Source organism: Symphalangus syndactylus, chromosome 16, assembly GCF_028878055.3.
Source record: "Symphalangus syndactylus isolate Jambi chromosome 16, NHGRI_mSymSyn1-v2.1_pri, whole genome shotgun sequence".
NCBI classification, from domain to species: domain Eukaryota; kingdom Metazoa; phylum Chordata; class Mammalia; order Primates; family Hylobatidae; genus Symphalangus; species Symphalangus syndactylus.
The window spans coordinates 10,359,432-10,382,109 of record NC_072438.2 but is presented as its reverse complement, the minus strand read 5'-3'; positions in this window follow the sequence as shown (position 1 = coordinate 10,382,109).

The following is a 22,678-nucleotide window of genomic DNA, read 5'->3' as shown; positions in this document are numbered from 1 at the left end:
ACCTGGGCTGATGAGGCAGGATTCGGAGGCTCCGTTTGCTGTGCGTGAAGGCAGCGCCCAGCAGGCACAGCCAGTGCTCATGCCACGCCATCCGCCAGCTGCTTGGCTTATCCACGACCAGGGAAGCAGTGGGGCATCCTCAAGCTGCTCTGTGTGGGGTGCTCTCTGTGAAACAGCAGCAGCAAACCCAGAAGCCGAGGTTAGACACTCAGCATTCAAGGAAAGAATGCAGAGGCAGAGGCCGTGGCGCTCAGAAACTGCCGTATTTAGAGAACAGGCGGAGCCATAGGGTAAGTGTTTAGACTGGATTCTTGTTTCTACAAGTAGCGCAGACCCCCACCATGGTCCTTTAGAAGCAAATGCACAGCATGGACATAAAATGATGAGACCAACTGTGAACTTCTCAGGGTGGCTCCACAGCCTGGGCCGTGCCTTACGATGCATTATATTCAAATGTGCCCAATGATGTGATTTGCATCTTCTACCTAATCCATTGATGGGTAATCAGCATTTTACTCCAGTAGGTACTAAATCAATATTTGACTATTTCTCCACCATCACGGCTCCCAATTCCTCGTGGCCCCAACTGTGGCAGACACCTGGAGATGGAGTGGCTGAGGGGCATCCCCAGGCCTCTCCCCAGCTGCTGGGCCCAGCCTCCACCTTCATGGGCTCCCCCACTCATAGCACAGCACCTTCTACATCTGTTTCTGGTCTTTCAGAATTCCTATTTTGTTGGACTGAGGTCCTTTGTTTTGATTTTAATAAAAATGGGGTCACACTTAGCCTGACCAACATGGCAAAACCCCGTCTCTACTAAAAATACAAAAATTAGCCGGGCGTGGGTGGCACACACCTGGAATACCAGCTACTTGAGAGGCTAAGATGGGAGAATCACTTGAACCTGGGGGGCAGAGGTTGCAGTGAGCCAAGATCGTGCCACTGCACTCCAGCCTGGGCTGGAGTGAGACTCTATCTCAAAAAAAAAAGGGGGGGTCACACTTGAGGTTGTTCCATGGACTGGCCCCTTTGTTTGGCGTGAGCTCTTGTAGCTCACTCACAGAAGTGAAGCACGACTGCGTGTTCCGCTCTGAGAGGCACGGCGGCTTCCTCTCTTCCCTGTCACAGACAGCGCAGCCGTGAGCACCACTGCATCGTCCTCAGCGACGAGCCAAGCCCGGGGGTCCTCCTGGGCCACATCTCTTGCCGGGCACCAGCCTCGTCCGCCCCTTCGGCACTCACCAGCCAAGCTGCAAGGGGTACACTGAGGAGCAGACAGGCAGAGCTTCCATGTCGGTGCCATGCCCAGCACCCTGACGGAACACGTGACCGAGGACACGGGTGCAGTGGGAGGCAGGGGGCTGAGACCCTGAGCAAGTCATGAGCAGGCAGCACCCTAAGACCCTGTCCCAGGAGGGGAGCAAGGCTGAGGGAGGGGAGCAGAAGGCCGGTCTCAGTGCTGGGGACTGGGTAGGACCCAGGCAGCCTGGGGTGAGGGGGTGCTAGGGCTGGGGGGGAGGGGAGAGGTTGGGAGGTCTGGAGGGGCAAGGGTGACTAGAGTTCCAACGATTCCCCTGATGAGTTCTGCCAGTCCTGACCAGACGGGGTTGCGGGATCAAGGCTCAGAGCTGCCACAGAGGAGGGCCTCAGTGAGGAGATAGATTTGAGCAGTGCCTGCCTGAGTGGTGGGACAGAGAGCCAGGATCTGTGGCCACAGGGGAGGCCAGGGCCCTGGGACCCTAGGCAGGAGCTGCCGGCTGTGCTGGGGGGCAGTGTTGGAGAAGAGGGCAGGAAACCCGAGGGAAGCTGAGTGACAGGGTTTGGCTGTGTCCCCACACAAATCTCACCTCGAATTGTACTCCCCATAGTCCCCACGTATCAAGGGCGGGACCAGGTGGAGGTGACTGGATCATGGGGTGACTCCCCCAAGCTGTTCTTGCAATACTGAGTGGGTCATGAGATCTGATGGTTTCATCAGCGTCTGGCACTTCCCCTGCTTGCACTGACTCCGTCCTGCCGCCCTGTGAAGAAGGGACCTGCTTCTCCTTTGCCTTCCACCATGACTGTAAGTTTCCTGAGGCCTCCTCAGCCATGCTCAACTGTGAGTCAATTCAACCTCTCTCTTGTAGAAATTACCCAGTCTTGGGCAGTTCTTTATAGCAGCGTGAGAATGAACTATTACGCCGAGTAAGGGCATGAGTGATTCTTTGGCCCAGCCAAGATGGGGAAGGGCAGCAGGTGAGAGGCTGAGGGGCAGAGCTGGAGCCGAGTTGGGGGCAAGTCAGGCACAGGCACAGAAGGGGACAGTAGCCAGTGCCACTGGGCTGAGACATCTGGGGGTCTCTCTTGCAGCTCAAGAGACTGGCATGTGGAGAGCCATGGCCAGGCTTGGTTGAGAAAGTCACTCACTACAAAGCAGAAGCAGCCACATGTGGCCGGAGTGGCCAGCATAGGGCCCCTGGTACGGGAGAGTGAGTATCCGGCCACATCCGAACCTCTGCCCCACACTGCAGCCTCCCGCGGGGACCCTCCAGGAGACCCCTGTGTGGGCGCCTCCCATCGGATACGCGAAGGGGCGCAAGGTTCCTCGTGCCCTGTGCTTGGGGCAGCCCATCAGTCTAACTGTGCTGCAGTCGCCTGATGCAGGGGCATGCTCCGAAGGCAGATGAGCTCACAGGAGCTCCTGCAGCAGGCTGGGCGTCTGTCCGGGGCACTCTGGGTGTGCTTCCATTTCTAATAGGAGAGAGTTCATATTCAGGCCCCTCGGGCCGGCACGAAGCCCCAGGAGTAACAGATGCTCCCCACAGATGCTGGGGCCCGCCCTCAGGATGGCCTTTCCTTTCCTCGCCCTGAAGAGTTTTCACCACCACCACCCTTTCCCGCCTTCTTCACCTAAATCATCACCAAAGCAGGCTGGGTACTTCTTGGAAAGAGACCAGCCTTCCTGAGTGAGGGTCTCGCTCCGCATCGGATCGGGTGGCTTTCCCAAGGCCGAGTGCCCACTGCACACTGTAGCGGCCAGATGGGCCTGGCCTTCCTTGGCAGCCACCTCGAGGAGTGCAACTGACTGGCATCTGGCAGAAGTCTCATTCTTAGCTTTAAAATCTCCATGGATGAATAGTGTAAAGCAAGGTATTGGTTTACAGTCGCTAGATGTGTTTATCAAAAGTGAAAGAATTTCCAGCTAGCACTATTTTCCCAACTGCAGCAAAGTAAACACGTGCAGGCTGCCGAGAGGGGGTGACGGTTTGACCTTCGCGAAGTTGTCGCTACCAGGACACAGCATCTGCAGTGGGGCTGCCCTGCCCTGGGCCTGGCGTTGGGAACCCAGGAGCAGGTGAGGTGGCCTGGGTTTGCGGGGGCGGGGGTGGGTGGGTGTGTGCAGCAAACAGGCTGCCTGGAGGGCTTGGAGAGCCCTGGGCTTCCACCGCCAGCCGCGGCAGACAGAATTTTATTGAAAGAACAATCCAGAAAGTCCCCAGAACTGACAGGAAGGCCAGGGAGAAGCCAGGCTCAGGAAGTCGGCAGGCTGGAAGGAGATGGGTCCGGCCACACCTGCGGACCTGTCACGGTGGACGCCCCTGCAGCCTGGGCTCGGCCTGGATGCTCGCCGCCTCCGAGAGACACCCAAATCCCCGCACCCGGGCCTGAGTCGCCTCAGCGGTTCCCGTGCCTCTGCATGGACCTCCAGGCAGGTGTGCCCACCCACTGCCAGGCGGGAGGAGCCGCGTGCACCTGGCCAGCTTCCGGGTGGCACCCTGACGCTGACCTGACCTGGACCCCCTAATCAAGGGGAGTTGGGGCCGGGCAGCCTGAAGGCGCAGAGCCCCCTCCCCAGGCACGAGCTTGGTTGCCAGGAAGCCTCTGCTGCCGCTCTGGAGAGGATGAAAATGCGTTCAAACCCAAGCAACTATAAACACGAAGAAAGGTTTTGAACACGTTTTCTTTTCAGACTAAGAGGAAATTCCTAAAATTCTTCGGTGGTAAAACCAAGACTACACACCGAATTCACACTGGAGCGGGGCTGGGGAGGCATGGCTCCGGAAGGGCTCGGGAAGGGCTGGGGAAGGGCTGGAGAAGGGCTGGGGAAGGGCTCGGGAAGGGCTCGGGAAGGGCTCGGGAAGGGCTCGGGGAGGGCTGGGGAAAGACTCGGGAAGGGCTGAGGAAGGGTTCGGGAAGGGCTGGGGAAGGGCTCGGGGAGGGCTCGGGAAGGGCTCGGGGAGGGCTGGGGAAAGGCTCGGGAAGGCTCGGGAAGGGCTGGGGAAAAGGCTCGGGAAGGGCTCGGGAAGGCTCGGGAAGGGTTCCGGAAGGGCTCGGGGAGGGCTCGGGGAGAGCTCGGGAAGGGCTCGGGGAGGGCTCGGGATGGGCTCGGGATGGGCTCGGGATGGGCTCGGGGAGGGCTCGGGAAGGCCTCAGGAAGGGCTGGGGAAGGGGTCGGGGAGGGGTCGGGGAGGACTCGGGGAGGGCGGGGGGGTTGCTGGGGAAGGGCTCGGAGGCAGAGGGCACCGGGCACTGAGACTCGCAGAGGCGGCCGATTTCCTGAGAGCCTCCCTCGAGAGGCAGCTCGGCGGCACCCCCTCCGCCAGACTCTGAACTCTCCCTCCGCCGGACTCCGAACTCTCCCTCCGCCGGACCCCGAACTCCGAACTCCAGTTCTCACCACTGTCTTTGCAAACCCTTCTCTGAAGCCCTGGAGAGGCCCCCATGTCCCCGCAGAGGGATGACCAGTATTGCAGACGCAGCGCACGGAAGAGCGCCCAGCCAGCTCCAGCACCCGCCCTGGCCAGAGTGCTGTGCCCGTTCATACCGGGTCTGCTCAGGGCCCCCCCTCCACCCACACCCCCATCTATAGTGCCTTTTGTGACTTTCAGCTGGGAAAGAATTCCACACTTAAAGAAAAGTTAACGATATTAGCGTTGATGCCAGAACCCGGCTGCCCTAACACGGATTCCCCCACTGTTGATGGCTTGTCTGTTTGCTTTGTCGTGCGGGCTGCACACACCTACAGTTGTGTGCAGGACTCCGGTCGTTCCTGGGATTGGCCCTGCTCTTGGCCTGCCACAGACGTGTGGCCACCTTGGCCATGATGCCAGGAACGTGCAGAGACGGACGTTCCCACCCTGACTTTCTCCTGGCCTCAAGCGGCTGGGGCTGCTAGGCAGCATCCTTCCTGGCCACGCCAGGCTGACAGCAGTGCAGAGCCAGGACCCTAGGGGCCGGGACCTGCAGTTTCCACCCGTGTGGGGAAGGGAGGGCATTGCCATTATCACCAGGGTCTCCACAGGCACCAGGGTGAGGATGACCAGAGCCACTGGAAATCAGACAAAGCCTGGAATCTTGGGGGAAGCAGAGGCGATCCCTGGCCTGCATTGTGTGGGGGGCTCAGGGCTCAGATGCCTCTCAGGGCCACTGTTCCTCGTGCCAGGCTCATTCAGACACGTGGCTGGGTCTGACCACAGTCTCAGGCGATGGGCATGGGGCAGGGGTCTGAGGCTGGGAACAGACACTCAGCCCCTCTCCGAGTCTGGCAGTAGGGCAGCTCGGGAGCTGGCCTGGGCCAGTGACTGCCCCCAGGCAGGACCAGGTGATTCCAGAGGCAGCAAAAGATGTTCTCCAAAGCTGCCTGCGAGACAGGACCGGGGCTGCAAGGTTCATCCCTCATTTTTCCAAATGTAGTAGACTTAAATCATCACCATAGTTACTTGGAAAACTGCTTTCACAAGAGCCCATATGACCGCAGGAACAGAAAAACACTTATGGCAGTGAGGTTGCTTTGGCGGACACCCGCCAGGTGGCCCCACCAGGGCTCACAGCACAGGAGTTGCCTTAAACAGGGCAGCTCCAGCTCCGTTCTCGGCCGTCCAGGCAGCAGAAAGCAACGCAGGACCTGGCTCCGTCCTCACGGAACATGTGGGCTGGGAAGGCCTCACATGCCTGGCACGGGGCCGGGGCTCCCCAGGACCTTCAGAGCACCAGGCACCTACCCTGGCAGCCGGGGAGGGCAGGACTTACGGGACCTTCATCTGCTCCAGACCCTCAGAGCTGCATTTTCCCCAAGGGAAGGGAAACGTGGCTGCAGGAACTCAGGAGGGCTGGAAAGAATGTGGTTCTTGGACCTTCAGAAACCTCAGGAATCCACTCTCAAGAAATGTCTTTTCTGCCCTCATAGAAACACTGAGAAACGTGGCCTTAAGCCCAATGGAGCGCAGGGCTGTCTGCGATTCAGGCACCGGAGGGCTCGGACCTGCATCTAGGGTGGGTTGGGGGTCTTGGCGCCAGAACACCAGGATGAGAGGGACCAGGCTCAGCCTAGCTCAGCGCCTCCTGGGACCACGTGGTGGCTGGTTCAATTCACATGAGCCTTGGAGAGCAGGCTTTGAGAGGGTCCCTCAAACCAAGCAAGAGAGCAGAGGGGGCGCTGCGGAGCCAGGGCCAGCAGTCTGGGTTCAGAGCAGCCCTGCTCCCGGCCACCCCATTCCGGCTGCCTCTCCTGCCCCCAGGCCCCTGCCCCCTGCTCTGCCATCCCGGCCCGGCTGCAGCTCACCCCAGGCCCGTCTGGGATGGAAGGGGAGGCCCTGGACTGGGGCGGGGGGTGTCCATGAGTCAGCAAGTGATCAGGCAGGGGTTGCGTCACCTCAATGACTCGCACGCCTCCCTGCAGAGGGTCCTGCGGCTGACTCAGGAAAGGGATGAGTGATGGGTGTGAGTCATCACTCGCAGAGCCAGTGGTCACTGGAGGCGCCCAAACAGACTCGCAGTGTTGGAGTTGGCAGGAGCTGTGGGGATGGACACGCTCAGTCTGTGGCTGCAGTCGGGGAAGCCAAGGCCCTGCTCCCCATGCAGCCTGCACACCGCACACAGGAAGCCTGCCTCTCCTGGACGAGGTCCTCCACAGCTCCCTTTGCCCTCAGTGTGTGGACCCTTTGGGGTGTGGCCCAGCCCCTCCTGACCCCTTAGGGCACACCCCAGCCACAAAGCACCACACGCGGCCACCCAGACCTCAGGCAGCCTGGGAAATGTGTCTGTACATCACTGCTCTGTGCCAGTGGACACGTGTGTGTGCATGCATGTTGGTGTGCAGATGTGTGTGCACATGCATGTGTGTGCATGTAGGTGTGTACGTGTATGTGTGCATGTCGGTGTATGTAGGTGTATGTGTATGTGTATATATGTGTGTGCATGCATGTATAGGGGGGTGTGCATGTGGGTGTATATGTATATGTGTGCCTGTGTGCATGTAAGGGTGGGTGTGTGTGTGTGTTGGTGTGCAGGGGTGTGGGGGTGTGCATGTGTGTCGGTGTGCGGGGGTGGGTGGGTATGCATGTGTGCGTAGGTGTGCAGTGGTGGGTGCGTGTCAGTGTGCGGGTGTGCGGGTGTGGGTGTGGGTGTGGAGGGGTGGGGGCTGTGCATGTGTAGGTGTGCGGGTGGGGGTGTGTGTGTGTCAGTGTGCAGGGGCTGGGGATGTGCATGTGTGTGTCAGTGTGCAGGGGTGGGTGGGTGTGTCATGTGCGGTTGTGTGTGTCGGTGTGTGGGGGTCGGTGGGTGTGTGTGTGCGGGGGTGGGTGTGTGTATGTCGGTGTACAGGGTGGGTGGGTGTGTCGTATGGGTGGCTGGGTGTGTGTTGGTGTGCGGGGGTGGATGGGTGTGTGTGTCGGTGTGCGGGGGTAGGTGGGTATGTGTGTTGGTGTGCGGGGGTGGGTGTGTGTGTCGGTGTGCAGGGGTGTGTGTGTCTGTGTGGAGGTGGGTGGGTGGGTGTGTCAGTGTGCGGGGGTGGGTGTGCGTGTGTGTCAGTGTCTGGGGGGTGTGTATGTGGAGGTGTGTGTCGGTGTGTGTGGGGGGGTGTGCATGTGTGTGTAGATGTGCATGTGTGTGCATGTGTGGGTGTAGGTGTGGGAGTGGGTTGGTGTGGGGGGTTGGGTGGGGGTGGGTGTGCATGTGTCTGTGTTGGTGTGTGGGGGTGTGTGGGTGTGCATGTGGGCGTGTCTGTGTGTGTGTAAACTTCTGCCCAGCCCCTGCTGGGGGGCACTCTCAGACTCAGTATTTGGGGAGGCTGAGGGAGCTGGGGAGAGCAGCAGGACCCTGGACTTGGAGGACGGTTTGGAGGGCGCTTTGGAGGACGGTTTGGAGGACGGTGGTCTTTGGTGGCTGCTCAGCTCCTTCTGGCCCCAGGTGCAGGTCCATGTTTCCAGCCAGCAGGGGAGTGTGGCCTGGTGGGCGGGGGCCCCCAGGGGAGGTAGGGCTTGCGGGAGTGTGGCGGCACGAGTGTCCCTCCTGCCCGCTGTGCTAGTCGCTTCTCTTCCTTTCCTCCCGCACGGGATGTCTCTCTTTATTTTATTTTCACTTCCAGTGCTTCTGGTTTCTCCACTTTTACATCTTAGACTGAAGCTTGGCAGAAAACGATGCACGATAGGATGTTTCTGAGCCAAGACCCCTTTGAGGACAGGCTGGCTGCTGATTCCAGAGCACGGCCCGGAGCATTCAAGGAGAACATCCTTGCTGTTGAGTTTGTTTTCTTTGCCGAGTGGAGCTGGGGAAGCCGACGGACACTCCTGGCTGGCTGCAGCCGGGCAGCGCCGAGGGAGGTGCGTGTTGGCAAGCGTTTGTAATGCTCACTGAGCGGTGAGCAAGACGGGGCGTCGTGCTCGCCTTTTGTGAAAAGGAACAAAAGTGCTGCCGGATTCCTGGCCTGGGTGGAGCCCCATTCACATGACCCCCAGGGGCTGGGGTCACCCCCTGGGGTCCCCTCCGTGGTTCCTTGCCTGCTCCAGTGGGGCTGGGGGAGGTGGCTTAGCTGAGGCTGCACCCCCTGGGGAGGAGCTGAGATGCGCCAGCACACACATGTAGGGGTGTGTGTGTGTGTGTGTGTGTGCACTCGCCAGCTCCTCCCACCGGGGGTGCAGCCTCAGCTAAGCACACACACGTACACACCTACGTGCACACATGTGCACCGACACACACACATGGACACACAGTTCTAGAATGACCACCCTCACCACCTCAAGACTGGCCATCAGAGGAGCCACACTCAGAGGCACGGCGGCTTGAGTGGCCAGCGCCAGCAGGCAGGAGCAGCGGGAGGCGAGCGGGGGCCGCCAGCCCTGCGGTGGCCGTGGGCCTGCCACCCATGAGGCTGAATTGCTCATGGAACTCATGGCCCCAGCTCCAGCCCTGCGGACCAGCAGCCCTCCCACCCTCCACAGGGGCAGCTGAGCTTCCAAAGGCGAAGGCTGGAATCCAGTCCTTGGAACAATTTCCAGATGTTTTTGGCGTTAAAGTGTCTGCTGTGAACCTGGGGGTGCAGCTGGGCTGCGGGCCTGGGGTCTCTGGCCTACCCCGTGGGCACTTTTGTCATTTGGTCTGGCAACCATGCCACTGTGAAGAATGCTCTCTGCCCTCCAAGGAGAGCAGCCAGCCAGCAGGAGGCCTGTGCTGGGCGGTGGGCACGGGCCCTGACCCCAGCTTGGGGAGGGGCCTGGTATGGCAGGGACATCCCTACAGGCCCCAAAGCTTTGGCACAGCGGGAAGAGTGCACGGCACCTTTGTGAGCCTGCTCCCCAGGGGCATTAGGCCAACCAGGAGCCTGCCCGCCAGCACCCTCTGCAGCCCACCCTGCCTGGGTGGACAGACGGAGGCGGCCTGGGACTCCCTTGCCACGTGCCCCTCTGGAGTCCTGGTCGCCCCATTGTTCAAGAGGTGCTGGGACCCCGAGCACTGCCCTGACCCTAGGCAGTAGGGAAGTGAGGGACACACACACATGAACACACACATCATGCACACACACACACGGGCACCCACATGTGCACTTGCTCAAGTGTGCACAGACTCACGTGCATGGAAACCCCAGTAAACGTGTACATCCCCACTCATGCACACATGCATGTGTGCACACACATGTACACACACACACACACACATGAAACCCCAGCCCCACACACTACAGCACCAGGTGACACCTTTGCAGAAAAGGGATCGTGAAGCCTCAGACCCAAGTCAGGACTCAGAGCCCGGAAGCCTGGGTCTGCACCTCGCCTCCTGCCAGTGAGGCCCTGCCAGGCTGGAGAGGTGCCTGAGGGAGCGGCAGGAACGCAGAACCTGGGTGCACCTGGGAGATGAGGCCTCCCACAGCCGGGCCTCCTGACCTTGGTGTGGGCTGCAGCCTGCTGCGGCCAGGTGCTGCCCATTTCAGGACCGAGGGTTCCTCGGTGACAGGCCCGCAGGCTCCAGGCCAAAAGGACCTCAGTTTCCCCATCTCCCTGGACCTGGGCTTGGGCCCCAATTGCCCATCTAGGTGGCAGGGGCCCAGTGTCTCTAGGCTGTGACAACAGGGCTGCTCCCCAGAACTGTAGCACCAGCCCTCCCCTCCCAAGGTCCCCAGCCCCTCACTCCCACCGGGCCGGGCGCCCACCCTCCGCAGGGCCAGCAAGAACGACCGCATTGGCCTGGTGAGCACTCGTTTGGGAAACTGGATATATTTGCAATTTTTAAAAGCTCAGAGCCAACATTCAAAATGGGGCTGTTTTTCCAGCGGAAAATGTAACATGAGCCCAGAACCACTCCCGCTCACACAGAGGCCCGCCCCCACCACCGCCGCCACGCCTGGGGCCAGGGCTTTACTCAGGGCCAAGCCTGGCCAGCTCCTGCGGCCCCGGCCCAGCACCCGCCACCCCCACACACACCTGAAGCCTTCAGACCAGTGTGCAGGAGAGGCTGAGGGCAGCTGCCCAGGGCAGACAAGGGCGCAAGGGGGAGGCAGAAGGCCCTGAAGACCCCCTGCCATGGCCGGGTAGGCTCTGTCTCAGGGGTGTTCACTCAAATCAAGGGCAGCTTGGCCTCACACAGCCAGGCCCCTCTGCCCCCCAGGTGCCACAGACAACCCGGGAACCACAGGGCAGACCCTTCCCCTCCACGGGGCCCTCGTGGCTGACACACCCTGGACAAAGCCAGCAGGAGTGAGGTTGCCTCTGGGGTCCGTGGGCCCAGGTGCTGCCCGACATGGCGGGACCCCGTTGCTCGCACAGTCCTGGGGCAGCTGGGGCAGCCGCTGTGACCTCCCCACCTCGGAGGGGCTGCGCCCAACAGGCTGGGTGAACCTGTGACTGCTCACCGTCCTGGAAGGAGGACATCACCCTGCCACCAGCTTCACCAACAAACACAGAAGACAACAGCTGTGACTGCAGCCTCTCCTGACACCCGGGAAGAGCTTCCCGAAGGCAGCGTGCCCAGTGCTTTGTGGATGTTTGTGGAGAAGATCAAATAAATGGGGGCCCTTTGAGACCTCAGCTACGCTGCTGGGCAGAACATCAGAGAAGGCCCGGGTGCAGGGCTCATGCCTGGAATCCCAGCGCTTTGGGAAGCCGAGGCGGGTGGATCACCTGAGGTCAGGAGTTTAAGACCATCCTGGCCAACATGGCAAAACCCCATTTCTATTAAAAATACAAAAATTAGCCGGGCGTGATGGTGCGTGCCTAGCTACTCAGGAGGCTGAGGCAGGGGAATCGCTTGAACCCGGGAGGCGGAGGTTGCAGTGAGCTGAGATTGTGCCACTGCACTCCAGCCTGGGGGACAGAGCGAGACTCTCTCTCAAGAAAAAAATAGGAATATCAGAGAAGCTTTCCTGGGGGTCATGCCCCATAGCGTCCGCCTGTCCAGCCCCCGGGCCAGCCCCATGCGGAAGCTGAGGCCCCTCCCTGACCCAGCAGGGCTACTGCCCTCGCCTGAGCTGACACGCACCCTGGGAGCAGGTGGGGCTGCTGGGGTAGGCGGGCAGGCGGCCCCAGGGAGGGCGGGTCAAGCTGTCTGGTGGGGCCTGACCCCAGCCTGCCACCCTGGTTGCCATGGCCCTGACCTTGGGAAGTATTTAAGATTCTGTGGCATGAAAGTTCCCAGCTCTCCATCTATTCCCGCCAGAGAAAAACCACTGCCCCCTGGCCTCCGTGGGGTGTCAGGGACAGGAGGTCCCTCCGTACAGCCCCACCCTGGCAGCTCAGCCATCTTGACTCACCCTTGGCCGATGCCACGGGGGCCTCCTTTAAAGTAGGCAGTGTCTGTGGACGGGTTGTGGGACCAGCTCGGGGTGGGCAGCGGCTTTCCTGGCACCTTCTCTGCAGATCCTCTTTATCCTGAGTGTGTAGCACCCCTGGCCCTTCCTGCCAGGTAGTGAAGGGGGGCATTGTCAGCCCTCCCACAGCCCAGGAGGGTCACCTGTTAGTCGGCGGCCACCGGGGTCTGCACCCGACTGAGCTTGGCTCTGCCTTGGAGTGCCAGGGCAGAGGGTGGGCTGGGGCCTCGTCTGGGGTCACAGGAAGTAGGCCTGTCATGGGGACTCGGTGATCCTGGCAGAGCCAGGGCTGCAAGCTCAGGCCCCTCCCCAAGTGATGTCACAGAAGCTCCAGCCGGCACGGACTGAGTGGGGAGCATCGCAGGGGAGGGGGGTGGGCCGGGACCCCCAGCCCTGGGGTCTCCCAGCCAGAAGGCCGTCCAGGCTGGCTGTGGTACAAGGCCTGGGCTGTGGGGTGGGGGGGGTGGTCAGGAGGAGGCCTCAGGGACCCAGGGCAGCCAGGTGGGCCGGGGGTGCTGCTGAAACCAGGGGCGGGCGGGGCCTGGGGAGGGCTCTGCTGTGCGGTCCCCCAGGTGTGTAGCAGCAGCCACCCGCACCTCAGCCCAGGCCTCAGGGCTGCCTGCAGGAGCCTGGTCGGGGACAGCTGCCTCCAGGGCCACACACTCCCATGTGTGCACACTCATAGCCAGGAGGTCAGGCCATTCGGGCCTGGGCAGACCCTCCCCCTCCCTCAGGCAGGGAGCTGGGGTCCCAGACCTTAGGGGCCCTACTCTCTCCGGCTCACTGGGCCCCAGGCCTTCAGTCCCTCCATGCTGGGCGGCCGAGGCTGAGGCCCCACTGGAGAGGCTCCACAGCAGCCCCGTTGCCCCCCCGGGCAGGGACCCTCAGCCCTAGGGGCTCCACTCTGGCCCACGCGTCAGTCCTGGGAGTCGGACAGCCCCTGTCTGCCTGGCACCACTTCAGGAGCATAGTGACAACCCCCAGCCCCCACCAGGCCCCGCTGCCCCTCCCAGGACCCTCCCTTTCATGGGGGGCTGTCTCCAGCTGTCCAGCACAACTGAGGGCTGAGCCCAGGGCCTGCGCAGGAGCGCGTGGCTGCCGACGGGAAAGCCAGGTGTGCCCCCTGGGAGTCCAGGCTTCCGTGGGGACCTCTGTCTACAGAGGTCACAGCCAGGCCCCTGCAGCCGAGTTGGCTGGGAAGGAGCCCAGGCCGAGATAAGGATCTGGCCCAGTGCGGGGGTGCAGGGACCACCTTTCCGCTGGGCACAGGGGAGGCTTAAATGCCTCCTGAGAAGGGCCTCCCAGCTGTCCCCGCTCAGCCCTGGGCCAGGAGACCCCTCAGGTAGCCTGTGGGGTGTGGGGCCCAGGGCAGCTGCCAGCCAGGGAGCACTGGCACCTGATCCCCAGCCCCCGAATTCCCTGGCCCCAGCCTCACCAGGGAAGGGGTGTGAAGGAAAGGGGCAGACAGGGTCTCAATGCACACCCCACACACACGAGCACACACCAGTACCCCCATCGGGGCAGAGGGTGGGACTCTGAGGTGGCCAGGGACAGACCCCTGCAGAGCTGCCTGCCTGGTTGCCCTTTTGCAGCGAGGGCGGAGGGACAGGGGAGCTGTGCTGTGTGTGGCAGACCCCTCTGCCACATCTGGGGGCCCTGGGGAATGGCAAGAAGAGCAGAGCCCTCCAGACTGCCGGGCTGGGCACTGTGTTGACCCTGCCTTCCACTACAGCCAGGAAAGGGCTGGGCCCAGAGGGGCGAGAGGGCAGAGGAATGTGGGCTGCCGACTGGGGAGCTGGGTCTGTGCGGACCTGCACCTCAGACCTGCCTGCAGCCAGCACCAGGCACATGCAGCTGTGGCCACACGCACCCTGGAGGTTTAGGCCAGGCCAATCCCCCATGGGTGCCCCAGCACAGTTACCCAAAGGGTCAGCGCACAGCCGGGGCATGGTGGGGGAGGCGCAGGGAGGGTGGAGGAGGAGTGAGGGCCGGGGCAGGGAAGGGGAGGGCTGGGAGGGTGTGGGGTGGAGGGAGGGGTGCCAGAGCCTCCTGGGGTGGGAGGCTGGGTCACCAGCTGGGGGAGCAGCTGGGGATGGAGCTTCCCGACCCACACAGTTGGGACCCTCACCCAGGGCCACCCTCTCAGGGCCCCTCAGTGGGCCCAGCACTGTCTCTTCCCCTGGGGGGGCTCCCTGGGCCCACCCCACACCAGGCCTTGCATGGCCTTCCAAATTCCAGAACCTTCCGTACTCCTGGCAGGACGGCCCCGGGGCTGTGCTCCAGGACCCACGTCCCGATGCCAGCCTGAGGCCGTGCCTGCTTCTCCGGAGTGGGGCCCCCGCAGCTCCTCTGCAGGGCCAGGCCCTGGCGGCCGAGTGCTGCCCGGCGGGCGGGGGTGCTGCCTGGCGCGCCTCTCGTTTCCTCTTGGCCTGCAGGCCGGGCTGCCTCGGAACAAAGGCTGGATTGTGCCTCACTCTGGGGCCAATCGCTGCCCCGGCCCGATGCTCACTCCGCCTGGTTGCTGCCCCAGCAGGGCTCTGCAGACAGCGTTTGTGCTTCCAGTCAAGTAAGGCTCCCCTGGCCAGACCGACCCTCGTAAGCCCTGACAGCCGGGATAGCATGCAGCACCGACCACAGGCCAGAAGCCCGGCCGCCAGTCCTATGCTGCGTGGACCACGGCTCTTTCCCGTGGTCCAGGGCAGCGGCCGGCCTCTCGCCTGTGCCCACGGGCACCTCCCTCTGTGCGGCCACTTGGTGGCATAACCCCTGGCTCAAGGGTGTCTGGCCCTGGCCCACGCTGCCTGCACCCCCACCCTGCCTGCACCCCCACCCTGCCTGCACCCCCACCCCTGTGTCTGGCAATGTCTGCCACTGCCCGTCTACTGTGCCAGGCCAGGAACGAGTGGCTCTGCTGTCCCTCTGTGGCCAGGCCACCCTGACCCCAGGCCCCTGGGGTGCCCATGTGCAGGGTTGGCTTTGGGAAGTCAAAGGGAGCCCGGTTTCTGCTCCCAGGAGGGGAGAGTGGCCACGCCTCACCAACACTGCCCTGCACCACAGGCCTCAACAGCGTAAGTTCAGCAGCTCCTCCAACCAAGCTTTTTTTTTTTTTTTTTTTTTTTGAGACAGAGTCTCCCTCTGTCACCCAGGCTGGAGTACAGTGGCGCGATCTCGGCTCACTACAACGTACACCTCCTGGGTTCAAGCGATTCTCCTACCTCAGCTTCCTGAGTAGCTGGAATTACAGGCGCATGCCACCACGGCCGGCTAATTTTTTGTATTTTTAGTAGAGACGGGGTTTCACCGTGTTAGCCAGGATGGTCTCGATCTCCTGATCTCGTGATCAGCCCACCTCAGCCTCCCAAAGTGCTGGGATTACAGGCGTGAGCCACCGCGCCCGGCCCCAACCAAGCATTTAATGAGCACCACCACTGTTTGCAAGCCCACCCAAGCCCTTGGAGGCGGACAGGCAATCCATGAGCAAGCACCATCCTCCATGGCAAGCACCATTCCGTCCCAGGTGGGCCTGGGCCCCCAGCAAGGCCTGGTCCCTGGCTGGCTGGACGCCCACACTCAGAACCCAGTTCTGAGGACAGACGCAGGGTCAGGGGAACGATGCCCCAAGGCCTTGGGCCAGGAGGTGCTGGTGAGGTAAGCCTGCCCCAAAACTGCCTGCGGCACAAGGGATGGCCCCGAGCGGGCCCTAGGCATTTGTTCTTCCACCAGAGGAGCTGGGAGGTGCTGAGTTCTGGGCACGCAGCTCCCAGCTGGCCGGGCAGGGAGCACCGATTTCACAGCAGGCTCATCTGGGCAGAGCCTTTGGCAGGGAAGTCTGGGTCTGACACCCGTGTACAAGAGACACCCCCACCCAACACCCCCAGGGCTGATTCAGGCCTCACCAGCCCCAGCAGAAGACCCCCTCTGTCCCGTCCTACCCAGCCGGACCCAGCTGGGGCCCTGCCGGCCTCCAGCGTCTGCTGCCCCAGCCTCCACCCCCACCGCCCGCTGTTGGAGCCTGGGCCGTCAAAGAGGCTTTGTGGCCGCCAAGTGGAGCCGGGTGCCGATTGTCTTGGAGGGGCTCCAGGAAGGAATGGTGTAGGAAAAAAGAGGAAAAAAAACGGAGGAAAAAGCTGTGAACAGAGAAGGAATTTGCCTCTATGAAGGCCGGCGCCACCCTGACCGCCCCGCCCCTCCCCGAGCCTGGGCCCGGCCCGAGCTCTGAGGGCTCCGGGGCGACTTGGACTCACGTCCCATCCACTCAGTCGCCGATGGCTCCTCCTGTCACAGATGAGGACACTGAGGGCCAGAGGGGCAAGGTGGTTGCCTGGGGTCTGACAGTGCAGAGAGGCCGCCTGGCCCAAGAGGACTTGGCTCAGGTGCACCATGAGTGGGGAGCTGCTCAGGGCACTGACCAGGCCACACTAGACAATGAGATGGAGTCTGGGGTCCTTGCTCCCTGCAGCCTGGGGCCAGGAGGGAGTGGGGGTGGCCACCCTTGGGATGCTCCACCTCCCTGCCACACATCAGAGGGTCAGAGCCCAGGCCGGGAGCAGGCTGCATTGTGAGGGGACCACAGAAGGTGTCCGGCCCGATGCCCATTCCTCAAGGAGGCTCACAGATGGCAGGTGGCCCCGGAGCAGGGCCGGAGAGGGGTCCAGCTGGTCTTGCCACAGCAAAGGCGGTCTACCCTCCACAGCTGGTGCTGCCTGAAGCCAGGCACCCCTGGGGTCCCAGGCACAAACCCACCCACCCTACCTGTTCCCCAGGGTGCTGGGGGTGAGGCATCCCAGCCAAGGAGAAGCCAGTGCCAGGGCTAACCCGGGTAGGTGGTCCCAAAACAGCTGCTGAGATGCAGCTGGGCACAGGTGGGTGGGGGCTGGAGGACGAGGAGGCCACGGTCCTCATCCCCGCACCCCTCTCTCACCCTAGTCTAGGTGTGGGAGGAGCTACTTGCTGGAGACCCTGGACGCTTCCAGGAAAGTCAAGGTTAGGGTGGGCTCTGCTGAGTTCTCCCCAGCAAGCCTGTGGCCTCTCCTTCCCAAGGCCTCCCAGCTGCAGCCCACCTGGCCTGGCCCCACCACGGGGCCGCTGCTTTCTAGCAAAGACCTGCACCTTAGGGAGAGGCTAGGACCCAACTCTAGCCAGTGACCCTCATTCTTCTGCCCTCTGCAGCTCTACTCCCCACCAGGGGAGCCCCCAGACACCAGGAGCCCCCAGAGGCAGACAGAGCCTCCTGGAGTCCCCAGCCCCACATGGCATCAGGGCCGATTCCCACCGGTCCCCGGTACTCTGGGCTGCTGTCTCCAAAGGTCTTTCAGGGCTCGGGGTAGGTGGTCCTCCCTTTCCTGGACCACCGCCTACCCGCTGTAACTCCAGGGGCTGCTGGAGGATCCGGACACACAGCCCCGCCTCCACCGCTACCCCGGACTCAGGCCAGCCCTCGCCCAGCCAGCTGCTGGCAGCTGTCACCACCTGCTGGCTGGGCCAGATGCGGCTGCCACAGAGAGCAGGCGGGGCTGCAGCTGCCTCGGCTCCTCCCACAGCCCTCACCTGGGGGCCCCGGAGTGGGCATCTCGCCCTTAGCTGGTCCCAAAGTTCCCTCCCCCCGGCTCTCCCAGCACATCTGACGCCCGTGTACAAGGGACACGGCTGCGCCCACCCCTGAAGCAGACAGCACCTTCCCAGAGGACACACTCCAGGAGCTGCCTCAGCCCCCAGCAGCCACTGTGCCCTCGGCCTGGCCCGGCAACCCACCTACTGTGCTCCTTCACTGAGTGGAAGGTTTCACGGGAGGCAGACACTGAGAAGACGCTGGGGCCCAAGCAGGCTGGTGGGGTCGCCCCTCAGAACCACACCCTGCGTGCTCAGCCCACTGAGCGGGCACAGGGCGGGGGCATGGATGAAGGTCTTCCGACATCCAGGAGAGGCCAGGCCAGGGCAGGCGCCTCGGGGTGGACAGGCACTCTGGGCCCGCCTGTGTCTGTGGCTTTCACACGCTGACGACCTCGGCCACAGAATCCGGGCCGGCCTGCATGCCCAGCAGGGCACGTCCAGGGCTGTCCCAGGGCAGCCCCTGGCTCCCGGTTCCTAGCAGCTGGGCCCTGGGCTCCCAGGACGGCCGTGCCCACTCTGTTGACCCTGCCTTCCTCAGGGGTCTCAGGGCATCTGAGGCCTTTTCAGGATCCCTGGGTCCCTCTGTGGAGAGTGGAGCTTCACCACCCCTTCTGTCGGCCGTGGCCCTGGCCGAATTGCCAGAGGCCAGGACTGGTGGCCAGACCTCCTGTTAAAGAGAATAAAATGACACTCTGGCCAGCCTCCGAGTCCCAGTCTTTCTGCTGGACACCAGGCAGTTTCTGCTGCAGTCCACACACCGGCACGGGGGCACGGGCAGACAGGCGGGACCTGGCATCCATCACAGGGTCCTGCAGGGCTGGATGTCCCCGGGCGCCCACTGGTCCCCGTCTCTCAGGCTGCAGGAGCCACCCCGAGTGCCCCAGCCCCACTGTGCTCAGGACTCACACGCCCAGCAGGACCCCCGAATTCAGCCCTCAGGCAGAGGTTCAGGGTAAGGGGGCCAGAGAGGTCACCTTTGACCCCAGGTCAAGCACTCTCTCCACCGTGTTGGGTGCTGCGTGCCAAGCCCGGCTGCCCCAGCACTGCCATGGGGACAAGCATGGCAGCTGCTCCAGGGGCCCCCAGCCCACCCTGCAGCCACCGGCCCCCCCTTCTCCCCAGTCACTGAATCAAACTGCCTGAGTGGGCGGCCCCTGCCCCTGCACAGACCCGCGAGCCCAGGAACCCCGGTCTGGGGCCCTTGGAGCTCAGGCAAGGGTTTGAGAGAGCTGGGGTGCCCTGGGGGGCTTGAATTAGGAGGACCTCTGTCTGCCCTGGTTGGGTCTAGTGAGTGGAGCTGCTGCTTGAGGACAGAGCTGCCCATCGGGTCAGGACTGCTGAGGAGCCGCACACAGTCAGGCAGTGACCAGGTGGCTGGGGAAGGGGCTGACCAGGAGGAACAGCCCCAGTGGAGCCTGGGCACAGGTCACAAAGAGGCTACCTGACCAGCCTGTGTGGCTCGAGGGTGGCTCTGTGGGTGGCATTGGGGGATTGGGGGACAGGGGAGCAGCAGGCTTTGCAGGTGACCGGTGTAGAACAGGCATGATTGGGGCGTACAGAGTGGCACCCCCACCTCCCGAGTGCATCAAGGCTGGCCTGGGTCACGAGGCCAGAGGTGGGCCCAGACCCTAGACCCACCTGGGCTACTGCCCAAGGCTGCAGTAGGGAATGGGAAACCCTCCCCTGGGGCTGAGGCTGCCTCTGCTTCAGGAGGCCACAGGGAGCCCCAGCCTTGGCCACACCCACTCAGGCCCAGCATGCAGCGCAGTGGCGGGGCCCACCTGCCCCCCCTCGCTGGCCACACTCCTCCCAAGGCAGGAGGCAAGGGAGAGACAGGCCCAGCCAAGGAGGCCAACGGTGGCAAGTGCGGCCCCTGAGCAGAGCCAGTGCCTCTCAGGGACAGGCGTCTCTCCTCAGGCACGGCAACGCAAGCCTAAAATTCATCGGCAACCCAGAGCCCTGGAACGCAGGCCTGGGTCTCGTGTGGCTGAGACCCAGGACCCGCCAGGCCCCACCAGCCCCCAGGAGAGCCCCTTCCCCAGCTTTCCCAACCCGGGCAGCCACCTGGGCCAGGCACACTGTGAGGCCAGCACAGGGCACAGACAGCCTGAGACCACCAGGCCCCGCCCACTGCGTCCCTGCCTCGCCTCACCCAGCGTGGTTCCACCGAGCACTCTTGTCCCCCGGGACATCTGGAAGCTTCTCCTACCAGAAGCCGGCTCCAGCCACGGGAGGGGAACTGCTCCCCGTGTCCCAGCCCAGCCCGAGGGGCCCAGTGCCCCACACACCTGGCCCTGCAGCCTCCCTGCCTCTGCCTCCAGGAGGTGCTCCCATGTTCGAATCCTGGGGGACCCCTGGCAAACCCCAGCCCCGCAGCAGGTCCCAGGCCCACACAGTGCCCCAGGGAGGCTTGGGGCAGCTTGGCTGGCCCCTGCATCCTGGAGCCTTGTGTCCCAGGGCCGGATCTCTGCTGCGCAGGGAGTCCCATCATGCACCCCGAGCACGCGGCCTGCACCCCTCTTCCTGGCTTGTGCCCCCATCTGTGCTCCTCGTCCCACATTCTCGACCCGGTCCCCCGGCCCCCAGCCCAGGCCTGGGACAAGGCTGTGGTCTCTGGCCAGGTCCTCTGACACACGGGCCCATAGCGGGGGCTGCCCACATCCCCCTATCTCTGCCTCACGTTGCCACCCTGTCCCTGGCAGCAGGCGCAGGCACCCCCCGGACAGCTGCAGGCGGCTTGCGGGCACCCCTTTGAAGCCAGGAGGGCTGGGTGGGGCGGGTAACACCCGGGGGTGTTGGAGCCTGGGCAGCCCTTTCAAGTTAGCCGGGCTTTACAGGGAAGCAGCTTATCACCACCCGGACAGGGCCAGGGAGGACCATGGGCCTGGCCCCGTGCCCACACCCTGCCCCACCATGCTGAGCCTCCCCTGGGCACCACCGTCTCGTACCCAAAGGGCCTGGCCTGGGGGCCACCCTGAGGACACAGCTGGGTCCCCTCCGCTGACTCCTGGACTGCAACCCCACCCCCACAACCCACACCCCCAGGAGCCCAGGACAGAGCCGGGGACAGGCGCCCATCCCCGTTCCCATCCCCGCAGCACGGGCTGCCCCATGACCTTCCTGTGGTGGCCAAGGGCATGGGACCTGGTCTTGTCCACATGAAGGGCAGCAGTGGAGGAGCCAGGAAGCCCCAGCTGCGGCCCCTCCCTGGTGAGATGGCTGCCATTCAGGGCTCCTTCTCCCTGGGCCCCCTCAGTTGCCCTGCCCCTCAGACTCCATGCCCCTGCCCCACCCCTGCAAGGGCACTGCCCAGAAGCCCGCTGGCCCCGAGGAGCCTCCCGAAGCATGTGTGTCTGTCTCTTCCTGGGCCTGGAGCCCCCATGGTGCAGTGGTGTGCACGTGACCGGTGCAGGACAGGTGAGATGGGGCCCACAGAGCGGCATCCCCACCTCCCACAGGCCCCACACGGCCCTTCGAACCTCCTGGCCAGTGAGCCTGGGGTGAAGGGCTCCCCATCTTTCAGGTGCTTGGCCGGGGCAGACCACTGTCAGAAGCTGAGTCCTGCCCTGTGTCCTGCTGGTCACACTCACGCCTTGGGCGCCTCTGCCTGCCTCCTGCCTCAAGTCCGTGAAGCACAGGGACCTCTGTGCTCCCAGGCCTCCTGCACGCGGAGGGGAGGAGAACGCAATTTTGTTCTTGGAAGTGTGGAGGTGCACACACGATGAGGGAGCCGGCGCAGGGCACGGACCTGTGCTGCCGTGACGGAGACGCGGGAAACGGCATCGGGATGGCCGTGTGGCTGGTGGAGGGACAGGAGCCACAGCCACAGGAGTCCACGGGGTAGGGCCAGGCAAGAGACAGCCAGGAACACAGGTCAGGTGTCCACAGGGCAGGGCCCCAGTAGGCTCAGGCTGGAGACCGCAGGAACAGAGGGGCGTGGGGGCGGGAGCAAGGCTCTCGGGACTCTGGACGGCCAAGGGGGAAGGGTCTGGAGGTCGCAGGGGAGAAAGCAGGGGCTCTAGGCAGTCCCTGAGGAAGGCTAGGGAAAGACCGAGGGATCTGAGCTCCAGGCTATTGGCCCGGGGGTGGCCGGGGCCCCATAGGCAGGAGATGGGTCTGTCCTGACTCCTTGGGGTCCCCCTGGCCAGCCTGGCATCCAACATGGCCACAGCATGACAAAGTCCAGAGCCCAGGACGCAGAGGCTAGGCTGTGCCAGGCCTGTCCTGTCCGTCAAGGACCACACAGCACCAGTCAGCACCTCCCATGGGCAGGTGCAAGATGGGCTGGACCACAAGTGGAGGGTGGCCCTGAGTGGGGCCTGGACCTCAGAGCAGGCAGGGTGCAGGCGTGGGGTCTGTGGTCCCAGCGTCTCCTTCACAGGCTCTAGGGGACAGCCCTCTCGGCCTGCCCATCCCTCCGCCCACTCCCTGGGGAGGGGCAGCCTGTCCTCTGCGACCCCATGACCCGCTGCCTGAGGCCTCCCTGATGTCCAAGGTGGCCAGATGCCTGAGGTCTCCCTTCCACCCTCCCCTACTCCAGACTGAAACCCGACCAGGCATCGGCCTGCAGCCTGTTCTGTCTGGGGAACGTCTGTTTGGCTGCCAGCTGTGGGCCGCCTGGAGCCCCCACTACCCCCTAGTCAGGGTGGCCAGGCCTCCCACAGCATCCATCAGCCACACGCAGCCCTCACCAGGGCCATGCCTGAAGCTGTCACTGCCCATGGAGTCAGGACTTCCTCAGGGGAGAGGAGTAGGGTCTACCCTAGGGAGGACAGAGGACAGAAAGGGGACATCTTGAAGGCCATGGGGTCCTCAGAAGCCCCAGCTGGGGAGAGGTCCCTGACACCTCCCCAGAGCCCACCTGTTGTCTCTGAAGCCAGGCAGGGTGAGCTCCCTCCAGGGAAAAGCCCTCAGCACCAGTGGGGGTCAGGAAGTGCCCTGCACGGCAGCAAGACCAGGCTCTGGGGACGCAACGGGCCTCACGCTTTGCTGAACGCACGAGGGGCCCCG